The following is a 6,020-nucleotide window of genomic DNA, read 5'->3' as shown; positions in this document are numbered from 1 at the left end:
ACAGTTATAATTTAGTCGGATATACGGTACCAAATATAGATAGAATATCTTTATGAGGACTCGGGTTAGTTTATAACTTGTATGTCAAGGAAATACCCGGGATCCTAGTCGGTTACGATTGTATTTTATCTATAATCCTATATTCTATTAGGATATGGATTGTATTTTGTAAAGCGGACTCCTTCCCCTATATAAGGAGGGTCTATGTGCCTCTCGGGGCGCGATTCTTTTTCCCAGTTTATACAATCAATAATACACTCGGCGGAATCATCCCCGGACAGGAGTAGGGTATTACTTCTTGAATAAGAAGGCCTGAACCTGTATAAAATTCTTTGTCTCCAAACCCATCCACTTTCCTAGCTTGATAGCCACCCCCTTTTATTATTGCCGAAATCTTGTTTCGACACCCAGCTTGACGAGATAGAGCGAGACGGAGGATGAGGAATGAATCCCGCAGAATAGGATGGTAGGGGTAGGAGGGGGTGGAGTAACGAAGGAACGAACCGGGTCGAGCGAGATGTTGCCGTGGAGGTTGTCGAAGACCTGCTTGGTGGAGTAGCGGTCGAAGCAGCCGTAGTAGTGAAGTGGGGTTGCTTGTTGGCCGCCGCCATGGTGATGGTGGTGGTGGCGGGGAGCGGCGTGACGAGGGCCATGGCAGGGTCCTCCTCCGGAGTAGTGCCGCAGTACTCGCCCATCTCCTCCTCCGAGAATCACGCGAGATTACGGTGGGGGTGGGAGCGGGGCGCTAGTGGTAGGAGGTCGGAGCGGCGGAATGAGTCGCTCATACCCCGAGACCGGCGAAGGCGAGGGCGGGGGAGGAGGGGAGAGGATGTAACATCCTCAAATTTTAAACTAAAATTTGACTGCATCATGCTGGCTTTTGATTAAATTAGTGTGTTTAAAAAAAATCTATTTGATCCTTAATTGGTTCAAGTGTTACTTCTTTAGAACCTTACTAATTTACCCTAATTATTCCCTTTATTCCAAACCTTAGTGAATTTGAGCAAATTCTCTCAAATTTCAAACTATAAATTATTTCCTTAGTTTACCATAATATTAGTGAGGATTTGCTTTACTTCAAACCCTAGTGAAACCCTTCCAAATTCATAGTTTAAATTTAAATCTTTTCTAGGGAAATATTCAAAAATTCCTGAAAACACTGTTCATTGCACACAAGGTGCTTGATGAAATGACCAGCCCAGCTAGAGCAGCCCAATCTACCCAATCTTTTACAAAGTTTAGAATTGATCCTAGGGGACCACACCCCACTCAAAAACCGTGGATTTCTTTGCTTCTTCCTCCCCTTCACGCGCGCCGCCCAGTCATCCGACTTAGCCGTGCGCCGTGTCGCCGCGCGTCGGCCTCGGGGCCGCTTGCGCGTGCCCGATCGCCTTGGCGCGCCGCTAGCCGTGCGACGCCCTCAGACCGCCATCGCCGCACCAATCTTGATGACGACAAAGCCGGGATGACGACCACTGCAAGAAATCGCCGCTCGACGCTGTGCGCTCCCATCCAAAGCCGCCGCCGAGTCTGATTTTGATTCTACCCGAGGTGAATCGCGCCAATTCTTGCCGCACGGTTGGATTAAAGTTAGACGGTGGTTTCCCCTCTCACAATTCAAACCATTCACCCCAAGCCGGCCGTTTTCACCCTCGCCGCCGCCGCGCGTCGCGCCCGGATTGGCGCCAACACGTCGCCAGCCGTTTCTACTCATAGTCAAGCCAATCCTTCGCCGGTAAGTATTCAAGCGTGGCCTCCCGCCACTCAAATTGATCTTGGCCGCCCTCTCGTAGCCCTTGCCGCCCCAGCCATATCTAAAGTTCGAGCTCATCCATGGCGATGACGGTGCCCGAGCTCATCTACTCCTTCTAGCCCTATAAATAGGACCTCAATCCCTTCCTTGTCCATCATCGATCATCAACAACCATAGCCCCACAACCCCGAAGCTCTGCTTCACCAAGCCGAGCACCGCCGCCCCCGCGTTGCTCTGTTCTTCGCCGCCACGAAGTTTTTCCGGCCGCAATCCGTCGTTTCAACTGATCTCGGTGAGTTCTTCCGTTTCAACCATCTACATACTACCTAGAGTCCATTTTTGCAATCGGTTTGCACTAGCATGCCACCCTCTGGGCTGCCAACGTGAGCATGACCGCTGCCAATGGAGGCGCTCGTTGGCAAGTATTCTCCGCGCCTTGCCAAAGGTCGGCAAGCTGTCGGAATCCATCTAGGCACTCCGTAGATGCTCTAGAACCCCTCCCCTAGCCATGTCTAACTCACATCATCCCAATCGCCTTCACGGCCTAACTATGTCACCGCCGCCCTAGCCGCTAGGCCGTCCACATACCAAATTAACCCCTCCGCCGCCGCTCACCGTCGCCGGAGAACCCTAGCTCCCTCCCCTCCTCGGCCGCAACCCCTTTCCCCCTCTAGCATTGCTACAATCCCAAACCCTAGCACCGCCGGCTGCATTTGGGGATCGGCCGGAGGTTGAAGAAGAGAAGAGAGAGAGAGACTGACAGGTGGGACCCGCACACAGTAACATTTCACATTTAATTGATTTTCAAACTTTAGAAGCCCATATCTTTTAAAATATAAATCCAATTCCAATGAAACTTGGACCGATATTCTTCTAAAATCATTTTCTATCTTTTGAGCCCCTTTTTGTTATTTTTCTATTTTATTTTATTTCCTCTATTTTTCTTATTTTTGGATTTTATTTGAATTCCTTTTGAATTTGAATTTTATATGCTTAATCCTAGGTCTTGAGGATTCTTCTGACACATTAGATAATATAAATCAATCTCAGGACATCGAGCAAGGCAAGTTACCATATACCTTTTGATCATTTAAGCCTATATTTTACAAATTATTTATTTATAGCCTTCTATTCAATATTCTATTTTATATGCATAAATCAACCATAGAAAACCAGATAATTTAGTGTTGCTTACTTTGCTTACAATCTGGTTAAAATACCTTATACTTAGATTGGGGCAGTACGTAAGATTTGGTTGATTTCCGGGTGGCTAGTACTGTCTCGATCGATATAGTTTTTACCAGGTACTTATGTCGAACGAACGAGTACGACCGCAGTTTCTAGAATGGGGACAGACCTAGTTATTATGTTAATTAGCAATATGGCAACTCTGTATAGTGGTTCTTATTTTTAAGTCATCGCGCAGGAGGCAATTATAGCCGCGAAGGGCAACTTTAACCATTACCATGTACAGGTAAATGGTTTGTGATACTCGAGTATAAACTATATGGTATATTTCTAAACTCTGATCGAGATAACGTGGTGTCATATGATCAGTTCCCCTTAAATACCTTGGGAACGCTAGAACTCCTCTTGCTGCTGTTAATAATACGTTCAGGGCATATGAGGATATAAGTTCATGGAACAGGTGCCATAATTGTTAATGACTTAATATTGGGCCATGACTAAAGCCGATGATTATCAGCAAGTCGTGGACTGCAGGTAAAGTGTACATTTGCTGCAGTAGAATATCCTGGAAACTATTCGAATAGCCGTACTCATGGAGTTGAGTACCGGGACTCATATGGTACCCTAATTAGAAATCTAAAGTCTATATGTTTATAAAATTCTTGCTATAACTCTTCCAGATTGTTTATTTCTGCTTTTTGCAAAGAACCCTACTATATGCCAATGCATAACATATTTTCATGATAACTTGCTGAGTATTGTGAATACTCATTCTTGCTCTCATAACCCCTTTTTCAGATCTGGGTTAAGAGGAGGACCTTTATGACTATTACTATGATGACCCGGATAATTTAGAGAATCCCTAAAGGTTATACCTTCCTAGTCAGAATGTATAAAAACTTCCGTTATGTATTAATTCTAGTTGATCAATTAGATGAGTATCTATTATTGTAAAACCCTTAGTATTGTAAAACTTTAACGTATGCAATAAAGAACCGGTTATATTGTATGCATCGATATCTACTGATCCATGGATTGATACATTAATTTATGTCGGATCCAAGTTGTTAGTTCCGGGACCCGACAGAGGAAGGCGGCGGCTCGGAGGTGGAGTGTGGCGGTGGCGCGCGAGGTCGCTGCCTCGCTGAGGGCGCCGCCCGCTGCCCGCCTCGCTCTCCTGCGGTAGAGAAGACGAAGAGAGGGGAGAGGAAAGAAGAGAGGGAGAGAGAAGAAGAGAGAGGGAAGAAGGGAGGCGAGGCTGACAGGTGGGGCCCACGTGGGCCCCACCATTTTTAATTATTTTTTATGTGTAGCTGACATGTGGGGCCACATTTTTATTATTTTTCCGGAATCGAATTGCCACGTAAGCGCCACGTCAAATGCCATGTTGGACGAGACCAAGTCAAACCAGCCATGTTGGCGCCACGTCAGCCAAAACCGCCTTCCAAACCGCCGAGGGATCTCGTTTGCACCGGTTTTCATAGTTCAGGGACCTGTTGTATCTGGTTTTGTGGTTCAAAGACGAAAATCGGATTCGGTGTAAAGTTAAGGGACCTCAGATGAACTTATTCCTTTCAGCGCGAGTTACGATGGATCGTTTTCTATGGACCTACACTAAGTCCATTAGGCTGTTGGGCCTCTAGAGCGCTGAATGACTAGTAATCGCATTCCGTCGTTTCAGCCCATGAACGGAGAGATCTGATCAGAATTCAGAAGTTGATGGTGTCAATTCGTACCATGTGCATCGCGCGAGCAAGCAACATGCGAGATGTAACCCTGAGTTGCATCAAAAATAAAGGGACAAAAAAGGGGAATAAGCAACACGCCAACATGCAAGATGTAACCATGAGTTGACGAGCAAAGTCGTCTCGTTTCTCAGCTGAAGAAGAAACAGTCAAGTTCCTTTCTTTAATTTTTTTCCTCCTTACGGATTAGGTGCAATTTGCAACCAAGTCGCCTGGAAAAAAACGCGCGCGCGCGTGCATGCACCCGGTTCAGACCATATGCGTTTTTGACGCAGTCCTGCATTAACCGAAAAGTTCATCTCTACTCACATTAACGAAAAGGACCATTAGTCCATGCGAAACAATGACTTATAACGCTCAGCTAAAACATTTTATTTATTTGTACCCTGGCCCCAACGGCGGCTAACGTATATCAAGGCATCAAGCATTCACGCGCACACGCGATGACACGAACTGTCCAAGTGATCATCTTAAAAATAACTATCGAACTAATCCAAGTGATCAGCAGTGGAACGGTTGGAGATTGGAAGCGGTCAAGTCCAATTCCCATCTCTGTGCGCATGCAACAGTCGGTCAACGGGGTAAACATCGATCAGAGGATCAAACGCATCTAACGTAAGTACATTTGAGTTAGACTGTATATAACTCCATATTATCCCTCTCATCATGTGCTGGTTAGCTTATTCGACATAGCCAAAATTTACATTTTGAAAATTGATTCAGAATTTAATTTGAAATCTTTTAATCGTAATCTATTTTCCAGTATTGTCATACGGAACCCATCACCCATGGGGTTTTCATGTAAGAGGATGATGTGCCCCATATTCTCATCCTCTGGCGTTACTCTGCATTGTAATGAGATTACTGATATACGAGACTTCATCATCTACATATTCACGTATCAATAAACACGTCCCTTTAATTCTACGGTGTATCATATTCAGCGAATTCGAAGACTCTACATGTTGAGATTTAAATCTTACTACGTATAGTCATGTTCACAACATATGATTTACTATTCCACAGATTTTCTATTTTTCTTGAGTGTGTGCTGAAATATTTATGAGCAATATACAAGTGTGATGGTACTAATATGGGTGTAATTCCTCCATCCCATAATATAAGGGATTGTGAGTTTTTGCTTACACTCTTTCACCACTCGTCTTATTCAAAAAATTTATGCAAATATAAAAAACGAAAAGTTATCCTTAAAGTAATTTGAATAATAAAAAAAATAAAAAAAAGAATAATTTTAAAATTTTTTAAATAAAACGAGTGGTCTAACAATATAAACAACAACTTAAAATTCGTATTATAGGACGGATGGAGTAGAA

Source organism: Oryza glaberrima, chromosome 6 (genome assembly GCF_000147395.1).
Source record: "Oryza glaberrima chromosome 6, OglaRS2, whole genome shotgun sequence".
NCBI classification, from domain to species: domain Eukaryota; kingdom Viridiplantae; phylum Streptophyta; class Magnoliopsida; order Poales; family Poaceae; genus Oryza; species Oryza glaberrima.
Note: the sequence above shows the minus strand (reverse complement) of the source record.